General features: G+C 35.8%; 1 protein-coding gene across 6 annotated transcripts in view; it reads left to right on the forward strand.

Moving 5' to 3' along the window:
• The window catches only part of Adamts3 (ADAM metallopeptidase with thrombospondin type 1 motif 3), a 244,478-nt gene that overhangs the window by 105,539 nt on the left and 111,489 nt on the right, over window positions 1-27,450 (forward strand). The gene's annotated exons all lie outside the window — the stretch shown is intronic.

Raw genomic sequence — 27,450 nt, forward strand, 5'->3', positions numbered from 1 at the left:
TGGGTAGATTATATTTCTTGCAATACACATAATTTATTTATGAAAAATCTTATTGAAACACATTGGGTTTTGACTTTGGTTTTATTACTTCAAAATTTTGAAAAAATTTTGGAGCCAGTTACTATAACAAACCTTTTTTTGTTCCTATTAGTGTCACTCTATTTCTATCTGTAGTTAAAATTTTCTGGGTCTGAAAAATGTTTAGTTTACATCGTGAAATAGAGCTGACTCTATTTCTAAATATATTAGCATTAGACCAGGGCTAGCTTTTCCTCCAGTGCTTCAATGCCTATCTTTTAAAATGTAAGCTTCACATACTTTCTTTTGATTGCCAATCTGTTACACTCATGGTTTGCTACCATTTTTGAATCTGCTAGTAAGAAATGACCTCAGACATTATTGAGAAATTTGTCATTCTTTTCTCATTATCATCTCCCCTGCCCCCAGACATCTGTTCTGAGTAGCTGAGATCCATTTTAGCCAGGAAGTCACTTTGTGTTGGTGGTTACTTGACCTTCAAAAATCTGTGATTCCAGCCAGTATTGGGTCAGACTTGATCCTCTCCAGTTTTAGACACCTGGCTAATTTCTCTGTCCAGCATTAGGCTTTGACACTCCTGAAGGTCTGTAGAAGATTTCATAAAAGGCAGGCTATCCTTTTACTTGTCTATCATCTGTCTCTCCAGTGAAAATAGGGGGGATTTTCTGTTGATGCTAAAGATTTTCTTTTGGAACATCTTTTCTTGTTCATAGTCATTCTCTCTCTCTCTCCCCCTTTCCTTGCCCCCATTTTCCTCCATCTTTTTCTTCCTCTTCTTTTTCTCCCTTTTACGTTCCCTTTCTTTTTTCCTTTCCTTCCTTTCTTTCCTCCCTGTCCCTTTCGGTTTTTTTGCATTTCTTCCTCTTTTACTCCTCTTCTCCTTCTCTTATTTCTCCCCTTTCTTCCTTTTCTGGGAGTAGTAATGAGTAGAGTAGTTCACAGGTTGTTTGCCTATATCTGGTGCCTCTTGCTGAAACTCTCATGAAGGCCATTTTAACAAGGCAGGTGAGAAAGAGGGTTGCAATGGCACAGGCCACCACAATGGAACTGTAGCATGATTAAGAGATGCTTTGTGGACTCTACACATTTGCAGTAATAGAACATTAGCCACAGATTGCAGTTTATCATAGACTTTCTTAGATTGTGTAATCATGGCAGGCCTTATAAGTTTTTGTGGTGTTGGCACACGCAATAGCCTCAGAAAACATTCTCTAAGACAAAGCAATTGCTACCTTTACCCAGGGATGGTAAAATACCAGATTGTGAAAGAGTAAAGAACAGTAATTTGGAAAGAGTTGGATAGTGAATTAAACATACATTTTTGTCATTTTGCTGCCTCTTACACAACCATAATAAGCCAGGCTTACCTGAAAGACAAAATAGGATGTCTGTTTTCTAGCACAGGGGTGCCTTTCTTCTGTAGTGTCAGGGCCTGGTCATGTGGCTCCTGGAACATATTTAAGGCCACAAAAAATGGTTATATTATTTAGTGCTTCTGAAGTGCAGATTTGTAATTCTAACCAATGATCATGTGGAAAGCTTTGCCTACCCCTTTTTCAAACCAAACAGTGTACCCAAGTTTAAACTTTGAGAAGGGCTGGGGTCACAGGCATCAAGATTATTGTTGTTATTTTTTAGAAGAACATACTGAGGACCTAAGACTAGTATTAAAATATCTTATTTTTGCAAACTTACAAATAAAATACCTCACGACATGGAAACATTGGTTAGTACCTTCCTTGGCCCTCAGAAGTGACTGTGCAACTAGGGGGCTGTGAACTTTAAATTCCTTTAGCTTCATTTGGGAGGAAAGAGCAATCTCCCTGTGTCCTTTGTTCCACTTTCCATGACTATAGTTATCTATATTCAAAAATGGTAAAAAACAGTAAATGAAATATGCATAATAATTCATAAATTTTAAATAACATTTATTATGACAGCTTGTTAGGACCACTCTATTTCATTATTAGTTTGTGCTAATCTCTTACTGTACCTAGTTTATAAATTAGACTTTATCATGGGTATGTTCATGTAGAAAAAAAAATTGTACATGTACAATTTGATACTGTCTGAAGTTTGAGACATTCCCTGAGGGTCTTGGAACATATCCCCCAAGAATAAGGGAGAACTATTGTAAAGTATGTACAATATAGGTGAAGGATCAAGTGAGATAAAAACATTGGATTTATACTAAAATTATTTAGGGTAAGAAATAAGCCAGAGGTGTTTGGTGAAAAGTTCTATGTAAGTAGTGATAGGATACATTTGGCAAATGATATGGTGAAATCTCCAGGCTGGCAGAGACAAGTAGTTGCATTTGTAGATATTGGTTACATGGAATGTCTTCCTAGTTTCCACCCCCAAACAGAGGGAAAAACAAACTTTAATGCATACTTGTTGCTTTGGGTCACTAATTTTGCATTTGGAGCCAATTGTGTTTATTTATGTTTAGTACTCTGCAAAATGTGCAAGTGAAAAAATGTGGATGATTAAGACGAAGAAGCTTGTAAGACCATAAAATAGACTTTCTGAGTTAAATATAGGTCCTTCTATCATCACTTTTCAAAGCCTCACTTGTTTTTGAGTACAAGAGTTTTCACATCTACATTTTGTTAAAATTGTTTTCAAGTGTGGTATTAGGGAGAGTATCCTAACTCAAATTTTGCTGTAATTGAATATAAACACAAGAGTTTTGCTTGCAGTTGATTGAAGTTCTGTTCTGAAAGTCAAATAAATTTGGGTGGAGATCCTATTATTTGTCTAAATAATTATCAATAATAACTGCAAGAAAATAAGTCTAATGGAAAGTGGAAGGCACGGCTTGGAAGGAAAGTGTAATGGGGTCATCCCATACATTGATGACACCTTCTTCTAATTGCTCCTTTTGCTTGTTCATGTTGGCAAGTAGAATAACAACAGCAAAGAAAGACATAAGGAATGCTCAGATATTGGTATTTTTTAGTAAATTCTGGCTAAGTCTACAATCCTTATATCACCTTCAGTCTGCTCTTCTACTTAGGCCAACTGTAGGAAGATTTGCATGCTGATAGGAATAGATCTGGGCTGAGAATATGAAAGAAAGCAGCACTGATGTTTAGAATTACTTTTGATGGCTCTGAATTTTCTTTACTTTCTTTTCTACATTGTCTGATTGAAGAAAAAAAGGGTATTTCACCTATGAAAAATTATTTCTTTTCTTGCCATTTATGAACATCCTTTTTAGATTTTAAATTTGAGTGGGCATACTTGTTGAGAAGGACAAAAGGAGAAGGTTATGGGCAAGCTTCCTACACATGAATCAGCCAAACTAGAAAAGGAATAGAGAGCTTTAGATTATCGAGTTTAGCATTCTGTCCAAAGAGAGTATTTTCCTAATTTAGCTTTTATCTGATTAGTCAAGCGACTGCTGTCTGGTGAGTTTGTAATAAATATATTTTTGAGAACTACAGTGTGTAGAGCCTTATAGTAATCAGAGATATCTTGACTTCATTAGAGCGTTTTCATGTAGGTTAAACATCTTAACATCTTTAATTTTTTTATTTTCGACCTATGTGAGAGTTCAATTTCTGAGCCTTACACTAGTCTGATTATCTTTTTTTTTTTTTTTTTTTTAGTGAGAGTTTCTCCCTTTCCATTCTGGTTTGTTCATTGTTCTACCTGCTCAGTTAACACTGGGAGATGGTCTCTACAGGCTAGCTCCGTATTCCTGATGGTCTCACTCCGCTTGTTGGGAATTAGTTGAAGCGTGGTCATTTGGCGCAGTCCTGGCAGTAGTATCATCAAAGAAGTTAACCAGAGGCTGTTTGCAAAGATCTTTTCTCAAGTAAAAAGATAAATTGGGTAAATGCCTTCTTTTCTTTTCTTTTTTAAAGCTGGCACTGTTTGCACTTGACACTTAGATCTGCTGTAGTCAGCTTGGAAATATTAGGAGAGATATCACTGATGTGGAGTAGGGGATACAGGGACCTGGAGTCCTTGAGGTCAAGTTGGACAGTTGAATCCCTTCCACATGACTTCTTATATATGGCATGATGAATCCTTTTGCTTCCATTTCTTTTAGTTTGCTCTTCTGATACTTGCAGCTGCAAGCATGTAACCAATACACACTCAATCTCTTGCATTGTTTTAATTCACATGCACCTTCTGCCACTCAGCAATGCTCATAGCATTACTTCTAGTATCTTCTCTGTTCAGTTATTACATTTAACTGAAACATTTTTTAATTATTCCTAAGCATAAGTAAAAGCACATATCATGGTTGATATAAAAATCAAATTATCTTCTAAACTTTATACTGGGGTTAAGACAGCAGCCCTTGACAGCATTTTTCTGCATGGTCCTAATACTGAGTTGGACTGGCTTAGGCCTAAGATTTATTGAAATGAAGATCCTCAACTCCATGTATATATAAATTTGTTTAATCTGGTTTTTACAACTCCCTTCTTGCTGATGAAAGTAATGTTTTGTTCTTGGTTATTTTTCTCTTCATCCTTTCAAAATAAATGCATTGAAAAGTTTTTCCCTCTAATATTTATTATCAAGGACAGTGTACTAAACTGAAGTTTTGAAACAGGTTGAGAAATCACCACAGATTGTTAGAACATATTGGTGGCTGTACTAGTTAGCTGAGACAAATTGTGTTGGTTTGTGGCATTGAACCTGGAAGAAGAGTTCTTTCTCCCTATTTTACTTCCCTCTTTATTCTGTCTGATTTATACATTATATATGTGACAAGTATATATTTCATGCTTTCTTTGTATATACAAAGTAGTGTATCACTTATTGTTATAAAGCATTATCTATTTTTAATCTTCATTAAGATATAATTCAGACATCATGCAATATATTTAAAATTCATTGGTTCCTGTTGTATTCCCACAGTGTGTATCCATCACCAAAATCAATTTTAGAACATTTTCATCATCTCAGAAAGAAACACTGTGCATTTTTACAGTTCCTTTCCATTTCCTCCAATCTTTTTCTTTCTTACCTCAGTTCTAAGAAACTACTGTCTCTGTCTCTTGGATTTGCCTGCTCTGGACATTTCATACAAATGGACCCATATAATATGTGGCCTATTGTGACTGGGTTTTTTCATTTAGCCTGCTTTCAAAGTTCATCTCTGTTATAGTATCCATTAGTCTTCATTCCTTTTTATTCCAGTACATGGCTATACCATACCTTGTTCATCCCTTCTTCAGTGGAGCAAAACTTCACTTGTTTCCCCTTTTTGACTATTAAGAATTTTCTAGTTTTTTCAGTTTGTAGTATAATGTACAAACTCCAATAGTCCATGCTATTTTCCTCCAATTATATCTATCATTTAGGTATGCTATTTCCATGTGCCAGACTTTGTTAACTGACCACTTAATTCTTTAAAATATACTTATAGTATCACACACAAAAAGAAGAATGGAAGAGAGAAAGAAAGCTCAGCACACATCCAAACACACATGCCCATGCACATAAATCTTTGGATTTAAAAAGTTAGAGAAATTCACATGTGAATACATTACCTTCAACACAGATGGTAATTGTCAACCTGGGTTTAGATTTAAACAGGAAAAAATACCTTGAGGTGTTGAATGTTTATCCTTAAATGTCCAGGATAAGACCATGATGACAGCTACTGACTTATTTTTTATGATCTTGGAAGGACATGAGATGAATAAATTTTTATCATGCGTCATACACAGTGAGCTTTGTACTTCCTTTACTTCCCCATTTAGATTTTGGTGAAGGTAGCAGGGAATTTTTAACATTTGTTTTTCTAGGAACAGGAGAAGGAACTGTCTGTGCATTTCTGTGTTTGTTTTTTCTCCTTGGATGGGGAGTTAGCACTGGTTCCGTTTTTGCTTAGACCCACAGAGCAGGAGCTACACAGTTTACTTCCTCTTGCCTGCTATCACTATAGCCCACAGTTGAACTGTTTTAAGTTTCCTGCAGGGTGTGGTGATCAATACAAGGACCATTCATTAGGATGATTACTTATCTGTTCTAATTTCATAAATATATGCCTTTGTCTCCAGAGGGAAAGAGATAAGAACCTTAGATCCTCATTCTGTGGCCCACCTGATTGTAGCCCATATGGTCCACCAGTGACCCAGAGACGACTCATGAATGACTATAGATGAACACCAGAATGACCAGTATCTTTTGGTTGCTAGGATTTTGAGGAATAGTTAATCTAATAATAGAAAAAGCATGAAGCAGCATTGATTCATCTGGGAATACAAGTGAGGTTTCCTATAAATCTCCCCACACACCCTTTTTATTTTGCTTTTACTTAGTGTCTCTGTGATTTCAGATTCCTTAAATGGAAAAATTAACTGTGAAGATTGCATTAATTTATTTTAATAGAGCTCGTGCCTAACAGTGAATTATGAAGAAGGATCAATACTGTATCTTTTGTGGAACATTAATTCAACAAATATTTATGAGAATTGAAAATTATTGGGGATTGTGCTATATAAGATACAGAAGTGACTCTCAATTAGATCATTGTCTGGATATAGATAAAGACATTTTTAACACTAGAAGGTAAACTTTATGGTGCCAGGGATTCTGTTTTTACCCAATATTTTATACTTGCTTCCTAGCACAGTGCTTGGTCCATGATAGGCACTCAACAGATATTTGCTTAATGGCTGAATGATGAATGTCCAATTATAATGTGCTCTGAAGTGCTGTAGTGAAAGGCTGAGGGACACAGGAGGAACTGACTTGGTATTGCTAAGGATAGAGTTTCTTGTGTACACCTCTTCTGACTGGGTTGTAATGACAGTAGAATTTCTGTCTAGGCAGATATAGGTACTGAACTAAATTCTGAACATTACTTCTCATGTTCCAGCTATCGTTATGGCCAAGTTATTTAACACTCATGTTACTCCATTGTGCAATTATGGAGCAGAATAAAGAAGAATGTTGGCACATAGACCGAATCTGGAGTAGACAAAGATTTCTTGAATAGGCACAAGAATTCCATGAAAACGATTGATGTAGACACTTACTGGAACTTTTTGTTAAGGCTTGCATTTCATTTTAATGTGTTTAGAGAACACCAGAAGTCATCTGTGTGGGTTAAAAGGCAGTGAATATTTAGGCTGGTAGCTATAGTATTGAGTTAACTGGTGAATAGACCAAAACTGACTCGGTTTAGCCATTCCTCAGGACAAAGATGTAGTCGTTGGTGAGAGAGCCATTATAATAGGAGTTATAATCTGCAGAGGAATCTTGGCGCATGGACTTAATCTTTGCAGTTGACAAAAATTTCTTGAATAGGACAAAAATGCACTAACTGTGAAAACCATTGATAAATTGAACTTCACCAAAAAAAAAATTCTGCTCATTACAGGTTATCATTAAAGTAATGAACAGACAACTGAAACTTGAGAAATATTCTATCCATGCATATCTATCTATCTTTTATCCCTAATATTTAAAGAAGCTCTGCAGATCATTAATGAAAAAAATGAAAAGTCTAATTTTAGTGGGCAAAAAATCAAAATGACACTTTACAAAAGAAGATGTATAAAATGTCAATAAAACATGAATGGTATGTTATATTCATGCAACAGAATACTATTTAACAATGAAAAGAGGAAAGTACTGATCCCTATAACAACACAGGTGAATGTCAAAAAGATGATGAAGAAAGAACCCAGATTAAAAGTTCTACGTGCACTATGATTTGATTTATATGACGTCTAGGAATACATAAAACAATCTATGATGTTAGAAGCCAGAGAGGGGTCACCAATAGAAAAGCGAAAGAAAATGACAAGAAGGGGACATGGTCATTTTGAGACTGATAGGTGGATCTGATGTTCTTAGTGTTGATTACTCAAGTGTTTGCAATTGTGAAAACTTATTGTACTGCACACCTGAGATCTGTACATCATTGTATTCCATGTTATGCTTCAGTTTAAAAAAAAGATATACACAAAAGAAGTATTTTCTCAGAATTCTCCCATTTGAGAAAGTACAAATCTAAATTAACTAGATATATATTTCTCCTCCATGATACTTAATGAAATTATTTTGATTTTAATTGTAGATGGACAAAATTCACTTAGGAACATTTTAAATTATTTGAATTTGTTCATCTTGCATAAAATTCTTGCCTACACTGTGGTATAGCTTCACTGGAAGAAGGAAACTCCAAAAAGCACTTGGGAGTATGATCTCTCAGGGAGGTTGAAAGCACAAGGGAATCAGATCTCCAGGGAAATTGCTGTGGCAGATGCAGGAGTTGTGATTGAACATCTGCTGGGGGCCAGGTGTAGAATGGTGCACCAAGCCTACTTGTTGAAAGAATGGGTTGGCAGGAGATAAAGTGGTTTGGGACTGAGTGAGCATCATATGCTATGCTCACATGTTTAGATCGTTCTTCAGGAAATAAATATCTGTGGGGTTTTTAAGTGGTGGAATGACTTTTAATTTTTTTTTCCTTCAAGAATTTGTTCTGTGGACAGTAAGCTACAATTCAGAGGAACTGGTGGCAGGGACATTAGTGGGTGGATATATTTCTGCTATACATCAATTGACCTGCAGTAAAAATACATTTTAGATATTAGAATTTAGATATTAGATTTTAGATTTAGAAGCATGATTATAAAACGAAATTCAGGACTTAGTCTCCATTGCATTATGTTTGAAGGATTTGTGAAACTAATGTTTTCACTTGCGTATTTTGATACTTTTTATATTATTATAATACAGTTATTCCTTTGGGCAATAATAAATGGCCTTTATCAAAATTGTGAGGTTTGAAATATTAATGGTAAATTATTTTGCATTTTTCTATTTGAAGTACAGAACCTGTTAACTAATACTGTGTCCTGAAAATTTACATTAACAGTATTAGACATTTTGTTCTTATAAAAATTCATAAATATCTTCCTTAGTGACAATTGAAGAGTAAAAAAATAACTAAAATAAAAAATTGGACACAGAAGCCACATTTTTTCTTTTAGGAAATTATTGCTTTTGGAAATATATTTTAAAGTTTCAGCAAACACCTTTGCAGAAAGTGATTTATTTAAACAATATTACTATGCCAAGGTAAGGCTCATACCAGTAACATAGCAACTGTAGGTACACATTTAATTTTGTGAGAAAGATGGCAAGAAAAATGTCTTGAGCTTGAGATGAAAGTCTGTTGCCAATTCAATAATGTTAAATATATCACTTGAAGGAAAATCACTAGTTACGATGGTGATTTCTTAAACATTTTAATCTAAATAATGTGATTTTTGTCATTCTTGTTAAAAAATAAAAGAATGCTAGGAATTGTTAAAAGATCATAACAGTCACTTAGTTATTATATACATAACATTTAAGAAATGCTTCATCTGAAAAAAAGGAAAAATTGTGGAAACAGATGACTGTGTTATTTGACTAATGACTTACTCATATGCAGTTTCATTTAAAAGGAACTGAAGGTGGTGGAGGGAAAACATGTGGTTTGGCACTTGGATGTCGTAAAGCCAAGTTAATATACTTTATTTTGTAAAGCTTTTTGAAAAAATGAGCTAACTCTTAGGAAGCTTAATGCTTTTTTTTGTTGCTCAAGGTAATGAATTACTATAAGAGTAAGCCTTTGGATTGTATTTTGTGAAAAAATACTTAGTGAAATGGTATGTATTACTTTTCTTTCAAAAATAAATATATTTTAATGGCCATTTATTAAGTTACATTGGCTCAACCCCAAGGCCCTAGACCACAAAAAATTAAATATAGCTTAATTTTGACTTTACCTAATATAACATCAAACCTTTACTTGGGTATGCCTAGGTATATGCTATTGAGAGGTTTCCATTGATTTCAAATCAGTATGTTACTGTTAAGCAATGGGTAAACGTAACTAGATATATGTGTAGCCAGGAGTTAGATCACCTTGTGATTTTGAAGGTATAATTGTTGTTAATGGGAGTTGTGATCTTAAAGCAGGTTGAACTTTTGGTTTTGTTTTTAACACTGTGATTCTCAAAGTGTAATGCAAAGAGGAAAATCAATCATTCTGTTTTGTCCTGGACAGAGGGGTTTCCCAGAACATGGGACTTTCAGACCTCAGACCAGGATTGTCCCAGGTCAACCTGAAGCATTTGTTATCCTACGACCTTAAGAACTCTTCGGGAGGTCTGTGAGATGAAGTTTTAATTGACCTTTTCATTCTCATTCTCACTTAAATGTGGCATTTTCCAGAGGCTACAAGATTGATTCAGAAGTAGATAGGAGAATCTAACTTGTATTAAGTCAGAGTTTTGCAAAAATGTAAAACAGTGACACACTACTCACTGAATTTTCCTTGTTTAGAAAAATCAGTTATTTTTCATAAAAATAGCTTATTTTACCATGTAATAGACTGTTTTTCTTTATAATATTTTATAAATTCTTGTTTTAATTTCTAATATAAATATCAGGAAACCTATCCTACATAAACAAAGGCTGTGTGGTGGCCCTCAATAAATAAGTCCTCAGGACCAAAAAATTAGACTATTTCTACCTGAAAGAAGGTAACTTTATTTATGAATAATATCGTTTATAGGATTTTTCAGCAGCCTTTGTTCATGAGACCACAAACCCTTGTCACATGTTTTCTGTATGTGTAATCACAGAGATTCATTGTGCCTTAATTTTTATACATGTTGCACAATGGAGCATTAACTTAGTTCTCGTTCATGTCACTCACGATAGCTAAAATCATGAGAACTCAAAAGGAACAACAAAAAATTTGTGGGAACACAAAAGGACAGAAGCAGTTCCATCCAACTAGACATATATCCAATTTAATGGAAGTAATCTCAAACAAATAAAGGGTACCTTTGTTTCCCCCAAACTACCTGTATTTTTGCTATTATTACTCGTATCATATTAAATATTGTTACTAATTATGAATGTAGATATCTACGTGACTCCACCTAGTAGTGTGAGACTAGAAAGAATTCTCATTTTCTTCACTGTCTGGATTGTGTTGTTATTAGTAAAGAAAGTAATCAAAGCCAGAGGAATCTGAGTCACTGAGCTCACCCTAGTATTGCTCCTGTCACCATGACCCATAGCACGATTGGTTCTCAGTGGGCCAGTATGACAGCCTAGCCAAGAGCTTTGGAACTGGTGAATACTGTTGACTGTACAGCCTCACAAAACATCTTCTGTATTAACCTTCCAGACTAAATACATGCTTGAGAGTGATGAACTGTGGTAAGACTTAATGGCTATCAAAATCCTTAATATCAACTAGGGATGATATAGATCCATGGGCAAAAGTTCTATGGTCATTAGTAAGTTGGTGCTGAACTTTCTTTTATAAACATCCAGAGTATATTTCAAGTTTTCATCTTTGATAAGATGGCTCTAATGGTATAGGTGTATTTCCATCCATAGGTTAAGAAAAGGTACAGAATATTCTATCTCTGAATTGTGAAATATATATTTTTTTAAACAGAAACTTCTGTTTTAAATATATGTTCAATGTAAAAATTTAGGAAATAGAATAAACAAATGTAGCATCAGTTTTTGTCTTGTCTTTTGTTGGTGTTAGGGATCGAATCCAGGGCCTCATGCATGCTAGGCAAGTCCTCTACCATTGAGCCAAACCCCTAGCCCCAACATCATTTAATACAGTTACTCCTCATTAGTTATGAATATTTTAATTGTAAATTTGCTTGCTTGTTAAACTTTGTTTGTAGCCTTCAGGATGAATGGTCAGGGAGCTTTTTTGGTCACACAGAGCTCAAAGAAATTGAGTCATCTAACATAGATGTTCCCATCTGAGGTCAGAGAAAGTGATCATTTTCTTTCTTATTTCAGCTCCTATACTGTAAATAAGTATCATTTTGACACTTTAGTGTCACACTTTTCAGTTATTTTTGCCTTTGTTGGTGACTTGACTACTTAAAATGACTCCCAAGTAGGTTGCTGAAGATCTATCCAGTGTTCTTAAATGAGGAAATTTGTGAAAGATTATATAATCTTTGCCCAGGAATGAGTTAAAGTGTTGTTGGACATGAGCTCAAAGTTAATGAATCAGAAATATATTTAAATAAGTAGTTTTGACAGAATTACTCTTAAAACAAGATGACATGTGACCAAGTCTTGTAGGAACCAAATCCTGGGTGTTCTGTAGGAGCAAGGATTCAGTGTTTGCTGGTTTGGTGTTCATGGCAACATATAGAACAAAACTACTGCACATAATGAGAATCAACTGTGCATGTCTTTTAAAAGTAAAATAAAATAGAGCAAACTATGATATTTTGCTATTTATTTGTTAAACATGAGAGTTTGGCATCTTTCCATGATGATAAAAATATATCAAGAACATAATTTTATTTTATTTTTTTATTTCCTTTATTCATATGTGCATACAATGATTGGGTCACTACTCCCCCCTTCCCCACACCCTCTCCTTTCTCCCCCACCCCTTCCCTCTCCCTCCCACCCCCTCACTTCCAGGCAAGAACATAATTTTAATGTGTATGTGCTGTAACTGATTTGCTTAATCCCTGTGTATTATTCTCATTTTTACCTTATCTTCAGAAATATTGTAGCCTGTAGTCATCTAAATTCCTAGGAGAAATATACTATTTGACCAAGATTATGATCCCAAGAGACACATTTTGATACCAGTACACAGTATTAACAAACGTTCTTATTGAACAATACCATGTTTCTATACTATTTCATTTTCATACAGCAAAGGTGGGGGAGAGAAAAGTCAGGATGAATAAAGTGTGCTAAACACACTGGACTCTGCCTGACACACAGTAGATCAACAAATGTAGCTTTTCCAAATAACATAAGTGTTAGCCTCTTATTTAGTGTGTCAGGTTCAAGGTTTGATTTGAAACAGGCCTATCTTTTTTTTTTTTTTGACAGAAACACCTCTCCTTTTCTTAGAATGATAGATCTTAATGTTGTATCTCAAAACAAGAATATTAGCAGAGATATGGTATATGAGATGATGAAATAGGTGCCCAGAGCAAGGTGGAATGTAGAGGGGAACTAGAAGGATACTAGAAAAAGTATTTATCTTGGGATCTTGGTGGACATTTGCCATTACTACAGAACTAGCTGGAGGGAGAGCATCTTAATGTGATTCACAGGCAGGGTGTGGCTCTTGATCAGGAGCTGACATTAATGATCAGGGTCAGCTTTGGTTAAAGCTTGTTGTTTTCATCATGAGAAGATCATCAGGAAAAAGAGTCGGCATATTTAATACTGTAAACTATTTGGTGGTGGTTCAGCCATTTGGCAGCCCTATAACCCTATAAACAGAGTGGGGTTTAATTGAAAGAATGAAAGCTGAGAAATATATGTTCTTTGCCTTCTACCTGAGTTGTAGAATTATTAGAGCTAGTGTCTGAGAATTAACTTTTAGAGTTGGATCTTGTTTCTTTTTTTCCTAAAAATATTCTAAGTATCATAAATACATATTCTGAAATAAATGAAAAATTTGACATATAATATACCTTTTTCTTTTGGCATGAGCTCAATGTAATGATTATGTAGAAAATGTAAAAGGGAAAACTCATTAATTTCACTATTGATCCTTGGTATTATCAGTAAAAATGAAAAACTGGACTTAAAGTGATTTCCAAGGTCACTCTCAGTTGTAAAGTTTGTCATTTTTATTGGCTGTCTTTAATGCTTAAATATTGTCATCTTTATCTAAATTTTTAATGAGGAAGCATGGTGGGTGGTATAGCTGTCAAAGTCCTGGCTGGGAACATGGACATTCATTAAAAGGTTTAACTGAGAGGAGTTTCATGAAGAGACTCCTTTCAGAGGAATGGGCTGGGCAGGGAAACCAACACAGAATGGTAAGATCCCAGAACCTATCAAGAACTTTCTTACTATTGTTCCTAGACCTCAAGGCCCAAGGCAGAGAGATGGTATTAGAACTAGAGCTAGCGAAGAGTGTACTGAGGGAATAGACACTGCCCTCTCAGATCCTTGGTGTGGCAGCCAGCAAAGTAGAAAGAAATACCCAGCTTCTCTCTTCTATTCTGTGACATGGAGGCTGCTGTGGGAGGATTTTATGATCCAGGCTAAAGAGCAGCATGTATCACTCCTACCCATATTCCATTAGTTAGTGTCTGGATACTCATAATTGCAGAGGCGTGCCTCCTGTGTGCCTAGGAAGAAGTGGAAAGCAAGATACTGGAGTGTGGCAGCAGTCTCTGCTACAGAAGGTAAAAAATGATTCCCAACTTTCTGACTGAGACATCTGGTGGATTGTGGTTAGTAAGTTATCGCAGGCTTTCTTCTCATGGATGCATAATCTCTTTAACCATAATAATGCCTAGCTTTTCCTCTCATCATTACTTTGTCTTCATAATTTCTGATTTGGTTAAATTTAGTATATCCAGATCTTATGTCTGTCCTTCTCCCATTTCCCCTTTCCAAAGTATCTCTATCTTTTCACCCTGCTTAGTTTTCTTCATGATATTTGTCACCGTATGAAATTACAACAATTATATTCCTGCTTACTTGTTTATTATCTTTATTATCCTCACTAGTGCTTTGCCAGCTGTCAGTTTCCTTACTGAATCCTTAGTTTTATGGAAAAATTGATGATGCATAGTAGGGACTCAGAAACATGTGTTCAGTGGAAGTATCACCAGATGCCATGGGCCATTTAAGACACTGTGTTGATTCTTGCTTCTCATGCCTACTTATGCCCCATGGGTATTCTATTTGATTTGCTTCTCTTTACCTTCTCACAACTTTTTTTCTTTATCTTTTAAAAAACTTTTTTTTTCTATTTTTATTAGCATGTACAACTTTTCCTTTACTGTCTCTAGTTTGACTTATATTTTGCTCTATGGGTGTTCAAGTCTAATGAAGTAGATTTCACTGATAGAACAAAAAACCATACTAAAGTCTTATCTCAGTATCCCATGTTTCATCCTCAAATATCTATCTATTTGGCTACTATTTATGTGTTATCTGTGTCTTCAAAGTTCCTTTCCCCATTCGATTTCTGTTATAATCTCTTGCCTTATCTCAAGACCCCCTTCTACTTTAGCCTGGATTTTCCCTTGAGCTCTTATGACAATTTTAGATGCTTTGTCTCTGTCACCAAACCTTCTTTTTCTTGGTATACCACCTTGTCTGAACTGTTACAAATATACCTAGGCTCAAGTTCTTGCCTTTATCCACCTTAACTGTAATCCCCCATTCCTCTGGTTTTTAGTGAAGTGTAACAGATCACTTCAAATTTAGGGTGTAAAGCAACAGCTGATTCCATATGCACATGGATTTTGTGTGTCAGGAATCCAGAGAGGGAAGTGTGGGTGATTTGTCTTTTCTAGAATGTCTGGGTCCTCATCTGGGAATGCCCAAAAGAGTGAGAGTGATTCAAGTGCCTGGGCTTTGGGACTCTGGAGGCTGTGTCATCCACACGCTTGGTGTCCTGGGTAAGTTGATCCTAAGACTTGCATACAAGTCAAGATAAGACAAGGGTCAAGTAAAACCAGAGTGGCTAGGACCTCTCACAGTTTGGCAGTTGGGTTCCAGAGGAAGCATCTAGAATCAGAGTGTAGCAGGAGACCTGAGCAGAAAGTGAAAGGTTCCCTCTCATTGAGGCTCAGAGGTCACGCACAGATACCTCTACCACATTCTCTTTGTTACAGGCCTAAATTCAAGGGGCAGGAAACCAAACTCTACCCTGACGAGAGAACCCCAAGGTCACACTGAGGAATGCATGTAGGGTCAGAGGTTATTGTCATCTTTGGAAATTCTAGTCTGCCATGTTTGCCTGCTATACTTCTTGGGTTTTCTTCTGCTAATTCAATGAATTTGAGTGCTTACTCAAAGTATTGTTCTAGGACCAGAAGCATTTATCTCACATGGAAATTTATTAGAAATATTGAATCTTGGGCTGCTACATCAGAATCTTCCTTCTGATGAGATTTCCAGGTGATTCATTTACATTTTTAAGTTTGAGAAACATTAACTTAGAAGGTATTGACCATAATGTGGACTTTCCCATAACCATTTAATAGTAGAAGCAAAACAGCAAGCTGAAGGAAAAGTCAAACTGATCTGAAATGAACTCCTGTTTACAAACAGAATTTCCATACTTTAAATTGTACCTGCCATTACTAATTTTTTCTATTAATGTTGATTATGATCTTACTTTTATGAGCAGTGACTATATCTTTACTAATATGTATTGTCAAAATGTAGTAAAATGCACATTCCCACTTTACTAGATTTTTTTTTTTTGGGGTACTGGGGTTTGAACTCAGGGTCTCATGCTTGCTGTGCAGGTGCTCTGCCACTTGAGCCACTCTTCCAGCCTATTGTATATAGATTTAATAGTAATTAATCACTAATCCCCTTGATTGAATAAAGCTTGGAATGATCATGCACTTTGATATGTACATTTTAAAGATGAAAAAGTTAGGGACTTTTGGATTTTACATATTCCTTAAACTATTTGCATTAATTGCTAGAATTTGTAAAGCCTGTGTTTCTGTGACAGTGGACTGTTGGAAGATATTTCTTTTCTACTGAATGAAAGAATATGATTCTAATTTTTTCTTGTACCTGTTAAGACACCTTAAGTCATTCTGTAAACTCTTAAAAACCTGAGAAATAGATGCAGTATTCATTATGTATTTAGCAGATGACTATTGGATATTTCAATTATTACCCTGACTTTAATTCATAAATTCCATTTCTTTATGTTGCCTCTAAGTAGACACCTTAAAATTTGTTTGAGTAAGGGAACGAATATCAAAAACTCATTTTAATTAGCACATAATTTTGAAGGCAGTTTTTCTCAAACTATAATTTCCAGACTACTACTCTTTGCAAATAGGAAGTGCTAGTTAAAATTGCAGATTTCTGATGCCCATCCCAGTCCTTCTGAATCAGACTTCTTGGAGTTTGGAACATGGAAACGTCTCTGAGGTTGGAACCTAAATTCTTTGCCATGCTAATGTTTGTGACCTTCTTTCTTTAGAAGTTAATTATGTTAGTCTTATAGTCATATTTGAAGTTATTGTGGGAATAAGTGGGTTTTGGATATTGGCATGTCTTTCCTAGCAGCTGTACTGATAGAGTGTAATTTAAATAATAGAATAATTGACTTAGAAGACATGTTAGAGATTACTGAGTCAAACTCTCATAATTTTCCAATTATGAAATGGCCCCAGGGAGTGTAAATGACTTCAAAAACCAAGTTAGTCAGTAGCAAAACTGTGACCAGAACTCAAATCCTATGTCAACCAAGCTAGGGTTCTTTATTTATTCTAAAACAAGGTAGCTTCATCATATTTCTAAGCCTGGCAATTAAGTGTATTAATGGCAAGATCAAACATTTAATCAGAAGGGCTGTATTGGTTTGCTGAATTGACCATGTTAAAAATTAATGTTTATAGTCTGTGATCCTATCAGGGACTCATTTAATTTAAGTCTTTCTTTTTTGAGATTTTCTTATATGTCCTTATAAATGTCATGGCTTCTGAAAACGGTAAGTAAAATGCCTTAACGTGAAAAGCTCAACAGAACAGATCTACTAGGAGATGATGTATTGTCATTATGTAAAAGAGCCAAGGTTTTCTCTAAACAAATAAAATATCTTATGTGTCATAAATTATGTAAGTGTTAAATCGTTTTGGAAAGATTTTACTAAAGCTTTTTTTAAAAAAACCACTTACTGAAAATTGGTGTAAGTGAATCTTCTTTCCCCATCCTCTCCACATAAGATTCCCTTCACATCTTTTTTGCTTTCTCATTTCTTGTGTCCCTATCCTTTCCCTCTGTAACTGTACAATCTCCATGCACATGGGCAGGCCACATGTGCATCATTTCTTTTAGGCATTAAATTAAGAGACTGACTTTTTCTTTTTAAGAGTTAAGGCAAGCACAAAGTTTGTTTTATGTTTTAATTTTATTTTATCATTTTTACATTTATTTACATACGTATACATTATTTGGGCTGCCCCTTCCCACCTCTCTCCATCCCGCTTCTGGCCAAAACCTGTTCTGCCCTCTTGTTCTCTGACTTTGTTGAAGAGAAAACATAAGAGATATAAGAAAGAGTGCTAGTTTGAGATGAAGATAACTATACAGAGAGATTCCTAGTGTTGTTACCATGCACATGTGTATTACAATCCATATTGGTTCATCTCTGCCAGACCTCTTCAGTACTTCCTAGTCCCCTTCACACAGTGGCCTCTGCCAGTTTAAGATTACTGTATTCGCTTCTACACAGTGAGCACATCAACCATGTTCAAGTTTTAGGTTTCCTCCCCTATCCTTATCCCTATTGTGCACGTTCTCCCCTTAGTGTGTGACCCATGTCCAGTAATATTACTGCATTTGTTTTAGGTCTGAAATCCACGTATGAGGGAGAACGTGATTTTTGGCCTTCTCAGTCTGGCTAACTTCACTTAAGATGATGTAACTTTTAAATGACACCTATACTTAAAAGTATTGCATAATTTCATTTTTAACTTTCCATTTCCTTGCATACTTTCTATGTCCCTCTATTTTCTATGCCCTGCCAGTTTTTATGTTTTACATTTTTTATGAATTTTTTCCAATAAAGTTACTGTACCACAAAGGCACACCTTTACTAGGCATGTAGCAGATGAAGAGATAGAAGAGACCTAACATGAATTTTTCCTGGGTAGTGAAGGGCAAAATGTCTCCTCACAAGCTCACATTCAGTCTCTTCCTCTTGTCTGTGTGCTTTTTCATTTTACTAACCTTCTTAGTTTACTAACCTTCTCCTTTTACTCTTTCTTCTCCCCCTCATACTCCCTCTACCACCACCACCCTTTGCCCCCTCTTCCTTTCTTCCTTTTCATCTTTTACTCCGTTTTTTACTTCTCTCATTATATTTTTGGCTTTATACTGTAGGTTGGTTTTCTGGACTATCTCATTCACTGTGCTTGTTAGTAAAGTGCAGTGGCAGATAGCCCTTGCTAATGCAGGTGTGTGTCTTAGCTTTATTCCTCACCATCTCATTTGGCTTGGCACAGAGAAGTGTGTGCTAGACCTACCATGGTCAGATGAATAAAAGGGGCATTGAGCAGTAGTCTGTGGTTGTCAACAACACAGGCTTAGAAAGAGGGTTTGACACTGGAGAGGGGCATATGATAGTTCTCAGACTCTGTTCTTTCATCTTAAGTGAGTAGTTCCTGCAACCTTCAGCTTATTAGTCTGTTTGCAGTTACAATAGAATCCAGTGAGAAGGAGGGTATGGTATGTGCAAGAAGTAAGATTGGAAGGGAATAGTACTAACCCATTCTGACATCAGTCAGTCTTCAGAGCTACACAACTTATAGATAACACATTTGTATTGTTTTAAGCCATTACATTTATGATGATATTGTTATAACATCACAAATAGAAAGACAATGCAAAGCTTTTCCTTTCTCTAGCCCTCTAACTAAAGTTTTAGGAAGACCCAAACCAGAAGGAAATAGGATGACTGCTTTGATGTTGTTGTTTATATGCTTTGGTTTACATTTCATAAAGTTAAAGAAATTAATATCAAAAAAGCTGCTTCTGTTCAGATTTGCCTTTTTCTTTGACTAATGAGAGTTTATTAGTGTGGATAATTACATGGCAATTACATGGGATCAAACACTGAAATTTAAAATAAATACATCTTCTATATTTTACATTTGTGTGACCATTGTACAGTATAAATTATGAAAAAATTAAAAGTGGTATTTAGGGTTATGAACTGTCACATTTTGCTAAGAATAATGAAATGATAATTTGTATATATGTTTTTTAGGACTATTCATATTTGCGAAATATTGGATAATCCTAAACATTGCTAATATATTTAATCCTGTAATTTACATATTTCCAGAAAATTATACTTTCCATTTCAAATTGAACCATAATGTTTTAGTTTTAGTTTGAAATATAGGATGTATTTTACTTTATTCAACAAGAACTGTTCCGTTTAGTATGACAAAGGATATATGGCAGTGTATATGTATATTCGCATAATAAGAAAATGAAAATAGAATAAATCAGCAAGAAGGGAAAATAATGTTCAAGAAAAGTCAGTAACCAAGAATTCATGGCACAAGCTTGTCTAAAGGAAAGATATGGATGTGAATCTGAATTTTCTCACAGACAGTGATTAGCTATATAATATATAATGTTCATAACTCAGAAAAAAACCTGGTTTCTCAAGGAAAACAAAGTATTTCTGTCACAAACATCTGACATCCCCCCTCAGATTCTCCTGTAGCAAACAGAGTATGATATAGAAATCAGCAAACCCCTACTGTTACAGCGATGCATGCATCCCAGAGCTGTGCATGTGTGTGTGTGTCTGTAAGTAACTCTTTTGTCATAGCTTAATGTTTTCACATAGTAGTTTAGTTGAGTGAAAACAATACTATAAGGGTTCCAAATAACTATGCTTGTCTTAATAAAGGCAGGGGCTAGTAATGGGGATTAGGGAAAGATAGAGGAATTAAAATGAACATACACAAAATCTTTTAGCTTTCAGGAAATCTCCCTAGAATTTTCTGTTTTACAATTTATTGCAGCATATGTTGTGATAAGAATCAGGCAGCATAATAGGTGGAGGTTATATTCTTTAATTAAAGAACTGAAATGGTAATGTCTAAAGTCACTGATTAAGGTTTGATTGTTTTATTTAAAAAATATATATAATTAATTGAATTGTGTGTTGAGATTGCTTATAATTTTAATCATATAATTAAATGATTAATTATAAATAATAATAAGCAATATAAATAACTAATTATAAACAATTATAATTATATAATTATAATCTTATAATTTTAGGATTCCAACCATAATATATGCTTGTTTAGGGGGTCCATATTCTTCTTCCACAGAAGGAGTCATGCAAATATGCTTTTTAGTCTTATAAATTTGCAGTGGATTATGTAGATTGTTCGATGCTGTTGAAACAAAGAAAGCATCCAGAAATATCATTGTTGAGTGACATGTCTGCTGAACTCAAATAAAAATCTGACGTTTAATCAGATGTATATTTGGTTGTATATTTATATTGGTATATTTATATTTGTTTTCAGTTAGCATCTTACTCAGTTTTTCTTAATTTCTGGGTTCAGTTGACCTAAAGCATTGCCATACAAGGTTGACTGTGGAAATTGCTGTAGAAATACAGATAAAATGCTGGAAGTTCAAAAGGAGTAAAAAGTAATTCTGAGCTAGATATGGTGGTGCATACCTATAATTCCACACTCAGGATGCTGAAGCAGGAGAATCAATTTGAAGCCAAACTGAGCTACATAGTAAGACCCTGTCTGAAAACAAAACCAAAACAAAATGAAACACAAACAAAACCACTTCAGACTTTAGCATAAGAGAAAGCTTTATGAAAATGAGTGGCATGGCCTGGGAGATATTTTAGCTACTTTTGAATCTCCCAAAACTATCTGAATACATTCCAGATAACTAAGTTTCTTTCATTTAAATAGAGAAATAATGATTTTGGCTTAAAAATACAGCTTCACATCAGTAATACTCACTCTGGTTTCTATCCCTTCTAAACCATTTTGCCTTTTCCTGTTCTCTGTAGAAATGCTGGAAATAACATCAAACTATTTCTTGAAATTCAGGAAAGATTTACAAATCAGCTTCATATAACATCATCCATCCTGATAAAATATGAACCAGCATTGTGTTTGTCTGGAACAGTGATAGAATAAATGTTTGAGGAAGGACCAGAGTGAAACGGTGGGTCCTAAAGTGTATTTTAATGAAGTCTGGTGAACTAAGATGTTGCTGTACCTTGAGATAGGATGACAGTCTTTCTTGAACATTGTACTTAACATTTATGTTCTCTCACACGTATATTCATTGATATTCTACTTTATAAGTATCTCTACCAGATATTTAAAAGTTATTACTGCTTTTCTATGTTATAACCTAGTATAAGACTATAACTAACTTAGTGCAAAATGATGAATACTTAGTTTTAGCTACAGTTATCTGTTATGCATTTGGTCCATATTTTATGAGATGCTGAGAAGACCTATCTTCTACTCTCCTTCCTGACCAGATTTGAGAAGAACTGCAGTAAAATGGCGTTCAGGTGTCACAATTAAAAGTTAGATTTTTCGATGGCACAAATTTTTACAATATTTGGTACAGAATTTTCAAGAAAACTTTAGTAATTTTTGATAGAACTTAAAAAATGTCTTTTAGACATTTCATCATATAATCAAATTGAATATGATTTAATATTTTCTTGGTGACTGGTGTTTATTATTATGACATATAAAGAATGGTGTTTTACATTTCCCCTAGGACCTCATAAGATACATTCATAGACATTATCTCATCTGAAACTCCCTGCACCCCACACCCATTATTGCATTTGCCATTTATAATCTGATGAGGATTAGGAAACCATCTATCCTTGTGTATAGAAATGGGGTGTCAGATATGACTGTGAGGACTCTGCCTAGTGAGTAAGGAATATGGCTCTCAATACTATTTCTATCCTTAGAGTATCTGATTTAATTCTGGATTTTTGGCAGTGGTTGAGTCAAGTGATGTATCTGGAAGAATTGACCAGATGAGATGGGACTTATGTAGCTGGCGTTTAAGCATAAATAATTGCTTTATAAATATCCTCTCTAAAATGCTGTCAAAGGGCCCAGATGAAGAAAATCCAAAGTAGAATTTTTAACATAAGTTTTTAAAAAAAAAATCAAAGTTACATTTTAGAAAAGAGTTTGAGAAACATACCAAATATTTCTTATGTTGTTGCATAGGATTAGAATGGTAAAGGTGGAGGGCTTTGGCATAAAAGGAAATTTATAAAGTATTATTCTGATATTATCAGTTAGAAACATTAAAGATGAACTATTTAAAAGGAATCCCTTTGGAGCATATATAATCATATATGTGACATTCCTAAAAACATCTTAGCTATAATTTAAAAGTTGTACACTTTTGGCAGCATCTAAACACTACTAATACTTAGAATGCTATGATTTAGACATTTTTATTTTATACTCATTAGGTTTTAGTCTTGTAAGTCATTCCATTGTCATATGTAATAAATATACCCTGTGAAATAAAGCTGTGGGGGCCTGAAGACAGGAGTGTAAATTATTTAATAGTAGGGTGTGACAATGCATGGTCTTTGAGCTTCCAAAAATATTCAGTGAGTGCATGACTACCTAAATGAGTATGTTAGTGGATAAAGGAGCCTTCAATACTGAATTATTAGTGCTGATGATTTTTCCCCTAGTCAGTGTGCATGGGTCAGTCTTGTCTGAAAACACAGTAATTTTAAATAGTCACTCCTGTTTTAGTAGCGACTGAGGGAGAAAAATCAATAGTGTGGTGGAAAGCTCTAATGACCAAGAATATTCTAGGATCTGAAATACTTGCGGTTTTACTACCTCCCATTTCTGTAGCTCCTTTAATGTGTTTACAGCCCCCACTACTCTAATTAGACACTCTTGTTTGTCTAGTTTCCTTCTCACAGGCTTCATTCTTTTCAGTCTTCTTCACTGCATCTACTTTCATAAACTCTCTCCTCCTTAGGCCCAGGGGACTCTTCTCAGTTTTCTCCCTCTCTCACTTGCATTCCTTTTCAATTTCCTTCCAGTGTATCTTATTTCACTTGTCCAGGTTTTACATTTGTCTCCCCCTCAAATATGAAGTGCCTACTTCGAGCCTACACCCAGGATGTGACAAAATGATGAACAGGATGAAGTCAATGACCACTTGGAGCTTAACATTCTCAAACAGTGACAGTCATCTAGGTAATACCTTGAAGGAAATAAAGGGATAGACATAAATAAAGTGGAAAGCTAACTTAAAGAATAAAGTGGAAGCTAATTTAGCCCTGCTGGGGTAGTCCCAGTGAATGTAGGCCCCAAAAGGCTAGAGCAAAAGAACAAGGTAGAAAGAGTGGAAACAAGAATAGGGCTGGGTCATGTGGGGCCCTATAGGCCACTGTCTGGAGTTTGGATTTTAGGAATGTTCCATCTGGTAATTTGAAGTTCAGTGGGCATTTTCTAAGGTTTTCTATAGACCCTCCCTTAAATCTTTTTATAAACTTTTCTTGTTCATTTCTTTTAATAGCTTTAATTATTCCCTTTGAGAAGTTACGTCTCAGATGTATTTGTGGCTAAAACTGTTGCTCTGAATAACAATTCTGGATTTCTCCAATGAATGCTGGAAAGTTCTACCAGTACTTCAGTGAACATGAATATAACAGACTAAAAATACTTCCTGACTCACAAGGGTATAGTAGGACCAAGCCTGTCATTGGGCAGTGAACATGATAAACAGTCAGTTGACCTGAAATTGCAAAAGCACTAAGTGGATGGAAACTGGAGTCAGGAAGAGTTCAGAGTGTAAGTGGGGGAGCAGGTGAGAGTCAGGACATGCAGCTTTGAGAAGTCACATTGTCAAGGACTTAAAAGAGGTTAAAGAGGCATGTGGAATCCTAGAGGAAGAAGATTCCAAAAACTGGTGCTGAGACTTTAAAGGGAGAACTGACTGAGGTGTTTGTTGATAGCAGGGAGTCTTTGTGACTGCCTGGAGTCCCCACTGACAGAGCAGATGGAGCCTAAGAGGTGACAGTGTCTTGAAGGTGGCAAGTCTGAAATGAGAGAAGGAGCGGTGATTATTAATCTGAGTGAGAAGGGAAGCTGCTGGAAGGTTTTGAGTAGATGAGCTTACATTTTTTAAAGGCACCAAATATTTACTTTTTTCCTGTCATCATTCTTAAATTTGTTCCTTTTTTCCTTTCTCTTTCCCCCTTTTTCTTTTCAATGACATTCTTGTCACTTGAACTTTAGCCTCTTGTTTGCTTGATATCTGGTCTTAGACCTGGTACTACATCATCAGAAATCTGAAAGTAACACTTTGTCCTAGCCTGTCTGATCATCACCCCTGTCCTCCCATTTCTGTAGGTTAAGTTTTTGAATCCTGGCAGTACAGACCTCCACTTCACTTCCTTGTTCCTAGAGCTGCTTGCACAGTGTCTTTTCTGAATTAATGGCTTACTCACTGTCCTGCAGCATGCCGTGCTCCCCAGACTGTAGACTGTGCTGCAGCCTGAATGGTCTCACCTCCAGTGCCTTCTCCCATGCCACTAGCATAGAAATCCCTGCATCATCGGAAAACTACCACTAGTTTCTAAAAGTTCTCCATTCCCTCACTTATATCATACATTCATAAAGTTTTTCATCAAAAATTATCAAATGCAAATTTTGTGCCAGTGATTGTGCTGGTGTTTAAGAATACAGAGGCTAGTTAAGGCAGCACATCAATTCAGGAGCTGAGAGACCTTTGTGGAGAGGCAGAGAATAATAAATATCAACAAGCAGGCAAATACAACCATGAAATTTGTGTTAAGGGACATGAGAGAAGAGAACACATTGCTCTGAATCAGAATGGTTGCTAAGATGGGCTCTAATTTAGATGGGGCACCTAATTTCTGTGGGATAAGTGAGGGAAAAAATTCTCTCTCTCTCTTTTTTTTTTTTTGGTGGTACTGAGCATTGAACTTAGGGTCCCTTGAGCTTGCTAGGCAGGCACTCTAGCACTTGAGCCATGCCCATGGTACTTTTTTGCTTTTTTAGAAAGGGTGTTATACTTTTGCCTGGACTGGCCTTGGACTGCAATCCTCCTACCTGTGCCTCCACATTGTCTGGATTAAAGGCATATGCCACCATGCACAGCTTGTTTCTGTGATAGAGTCTCTCCAGCTTTTGCCTGGGCTGGTCTTGAACCATAATCCTCCTGATCTCTACCTCCTGAGTACAGGCCTGTGCCACCATGCCTGGCCATTGAAAATCATTTTTAAGGGGGCAACATTTCAGGTGAGATCTGTAGAATAAAAATAACCAGCAAGGTGAAATATGGCATGATGGGAATGGGGGCTCTAGGGAGAATATATGGCCTTCAAAGGCTGGTAAAGCAGTGACCTTATCAGTGCAGTGACAGTGGCAACACTTGGTGTTGGTAGGCAGGGCCACACAATGCATGACTTTGGAGCACATGATAATGAGTGAGGGTTTTGTGCAATGGAAAGCAATTTCAGTGTTTTAAGTAGAGGAGGAACATGAGCTTATTCAAGGTTGAGACTCCATCTGTTCATCAAAATCTGTCTCTTCTCCCTGGGCATACAGCCAAATTATATTTCCTGGCCCTCAGCACAGTTGTCGGTTAGCCATGTTACTATATCCTACCCATGACAGTATAGGAATGGCAAATATCATGACTAGGGCTGACTTGTGAGTCTTCTATGCTTTTTCAACTTATATTGAAATGGCAAAGCAACTGTCATTTTAGATCCCTGCATGGCTCCGTGGAGCAGAAACGCCTCCTGGCCAACCCAGAACTGTCCTGTGTTTTTATGTGAGCAAGAAAGAAGCCCCTGAGGATTTGAGCCTGTGCATTTTGGTGCCATTTGTTAGCATATTCTTGTTCATTCAAATGAATGCAATGATTTGAGAGGGCAATTTTGATTGCTGTGAAACAGCGTGAACAGTAGCAGTGTCTGTAGTGAAGGTTTGCTGTGATGTGTGCTATGGAGATTTCAGTTGAAATAGATATTAAATAATTTTGGATGAATAGTCATTAGTTCCTACTGATATTTTGCTGCACCTAGTGAGATTATGAAAGAGAAAAAAAATCTTACTTAATTTGACTCTCATCAACCATATCACTTTTTGGACTTCTTATAGCACACCTTCCTAAAACATACCTTTAGGCATGTATTTTATTTGTTTGACTAAACTTCATCATGTGGAGGGCAGATGAACCATGTTTTGGGGAACATCTTGTTTTCTGTGCTGTCTAGTAGCGGTGCTTTACTTAAAGTGCTTTTCTCATTAAACTTTGTTTAAATTACTGAATAGAAAGAACAAGCTATCCATCAAGGTATTGGAGATCATGTGATCCAGTGCTGCTATAACAAAATACCTAAAGCAGGTATTTTATAAAAGAGAGCTTATTTAGCTTGTGATTCTGATGACTGGGAGTTCAAAGAACATAGGGTCCCCTGACTATGATACTTCATGGTAGAGAAGCAGAAAGGGGAAACAGCTGAATACAGAAGGTGCCAAGCATCTGGGGTGCTTCACTTCCTAACACAGGATAAATGAGAACTGCATTTATCCTGTCTAAGGGTGGTGTCCCCATGACCTAATCAGCTTCCCCACCTCTAAATACTGTTACATTGGAGACCATGCGTCCCGCACATGGACTTTTAGACAGCACGCTCAAACCATGTCTAAGCTATAGCACCAGCTCTCACATGGTGTCTCAACCTCATTTAAATATACTTGCCTTTCTAATGGGAAATGTTTAGCAGTGGGGAAAGCCACATCATGGGGTCTGGGGTTGGAATGTTTGTTAGACTGTACAGAGAAGTGTTTTCAAAAGGCACATGGG

This window comes from Castor canadensis, chromosome 9 (assembly GCF_047511655.1).
Source record: "Castor canadensis chromosome 9, mCasCan1.hap1v2, whole genome shotgun sequence".
Taxonomy (NCBI): Eukaryota; Metazoa; Chordata; class Mammalia; order Rodentia; family Castoridae; genus Castor; species Castor canadensis.